The sequence below is a fragment of the Lemur catta genome, chromosome 11 (assembly GCF_020740605.2).
Source record: "Lemur catta isolate mLemCat1 chromosome 11, mLemCat1.pri, whole genome shotgun sequence".
NCBI classification, from domain to species: Eukaryota; Metazoa; Chordata; class Mammalia; order Primates; family Lemuridae; genus Lemur; species Lemur catta.
The window spans coordinates 30,920,668-30,922,964 of NC_059138.1; the positions used below are offsets into that span (position 1 = coordinate 30,920,668).

General features: G+C 37.1%; 1 non-coding gene across 1 annotated transcript; it reads right to left on the reverse strand.

The window, feature by feature from the left end:
- Positions 1-228: 228 nt before the first annotated feature.
- On the reverse strand, positions 229-301 carry TRNAF-GAA. The gene has a single exon. It is a non-coding gene; the product is annotated as a tRNA-Phe (tRNA).
- Between the last annotated feature and the right edge of the window lie 1,996 nt (positions 302-2,297).

Sequence of the window (2,297 nt, forward strand, 5' to 3'; positions counted from 1 at the left end):
GAGATAAAACTGCTCTGTGTTCACTATAAGATTTTCATTATTAGCAGGCTGTAGAACACAACTTGAAGGACAAGTCCTGTTCTGCTTCAAAGTTGAAGAAGAAACAAATTATAGCCAAGATTCATTAAGCAACCTTAGGACTTTTTTTGGTAACCTAAAGGAATCTCTCCAATTCTCTCTGTGGCTACCTTGATCATAAACAGAAAACAAGTTTGGAAAGGAAACACCTGCCGAAACCCGGGATTGAACCAGGGACCTTTAGATCTTCAGTCTAATGCTCTCCCAACTGAGCTATTTCGGCCAGTGAAAGGCAATCACAGCAACAACAAAAATAAATAAATGGGACCTGATTAAATTAAAAAACTGCACAGCCAAAGAAACAGTCACAAGAGCAAACAGACAACCTATGAAATGGGAAAAAATCTTCACATGCTACACATCCGATAAAGGACTGTTAACAAGAATCTATTTAGAACTCAGGAAAATCAGCAAGAAAAAAATCAAACAACGCTATCAAAAAGTGGGCAAACGATATGAATAGAAATTTTTCAAAAGAAGATAGAAGACTGGCCAAAAAACATATGAAAAAATGCTCAACATCTCTAATCATCAGGGAAATGCAAATCAAAACCACAATGATATATCACTTAACTCCAGTGAGAATGGCCTTTATCAAAAAGTCCCAAAACAACACATGTTGGCGTGGATGCAAAGAGATAGGAACACTCATACACTGCTGGTGGGACTGCAAACTAGTGCAACCCCTGTGGAAAGCAATATGGAGATACCTTAAACAGATACAAGTAGACCTACCATTTGATCCAGCAATCCCATTATTGGGCATCTACCCAAAAGAACAAAAGACATTCTATAACAAAGGCATCTGCACCCGAATGTTTATAGCAGCACAATTCACAATTGCAAAGATGTGGAAACAACCCAAATGCCCATCAATACATGAGTGGATTAGTAAAATGTGGTATATGTATAACTTGGAGTATTACTCAGCTATAAGAAATAACAGTGATATAGAATCTCTTTTGTTCTCTTGGAAAGAGTTGGAATCCATTCTACTAAATGAAGTATCCCAAGAATAGAAAAATAAGCACCACATGTACTCACCAGCAAATTGGTTTCCCTGATCATCACCTAAGTGCACATTTGGGAATAACACCAATTGGGTGTCGGGCAGATGTGGGGGGTGGGGGGAGGGGATGGGCGTATACCTACATAATGAGTGCGACGGGCACTGTCTGGGGAATGGACACGCTTGAAGCTCTGACTCGGCGGGGTGGGAGGGCATGGGCAATATACATAACTTAAACTTTTTTACACCCATAATAAGCTGAAATAAAAAAAAAAAAGAAAACAAGTTTGAATGATGGCACTCAGGAGCAATACATAGGGAAGAATTTGGTAAATTGGAAAGTTATTCCAGTCTCTAGCAGTTCTGTAGTATAAGATGATTCTTCAATCTTCAAATAGAATTCCCTACAACCTCAGAGCCACACTAGCTTTAGATTGAAGGCTGAACACCCTAATTTAGTTTGCATGGATGGATTGTAATGAAGTTCTCTGTAGATATCTGGCTAGTTGCTTCTAGCATTTAGCAGACATCTATCACGACTCAAATAAATTCAGTAACCACATGAACAGGGTGTAGAACAAACTTTTTAGGTGTAATTGTTATTTGAGAGATAAAGAGAGCTAAGTGAGAAGCATCAGAGAAGCTGTTAAAGCATGAAAATATTGGATGAAAAAAGAGGGTTTAGGAAACATTGCAGTTAGTCATGAATTGGGGTGCATTTCATTTCTTGAAAAGATACAGTGAAGATCTGAATTCTCTACTAGTGCTTTGGCTTGAGTCAAACGTAAGATTCACAATTTTATAACTTGTATCTAGGTTATAGAACACCTTACTAAGTTCCATCTACTTCGTATAAGTGCTGGGTTAGGTAGGTACTTCACATATATTACTCCATATCATTTACAATACAACTTTATGAAGCAGAGAGAAAAGTATTCTAACTTCCTCAGTATCTCTTTTCTAGTAAGTGGAATAACCAAAATTTGAAACTAGGCTGGACTGACTCTGTAGCGTATGTTATTTCCTCTACCCTGGGAAATCATGAGTCATTCTCTGTTGAAGTATGTTTTTTATTATGTCTAACTGTGAGCAGACTTTCAGAAGCAGTAGAAAGTAGCTTAATTATTGTCAAAAGTAGAAGTGTAATAAAAATTATTTCCATGTATATTTGGTAAACACTATTATTCACATGAACAATATTAAAAAACCT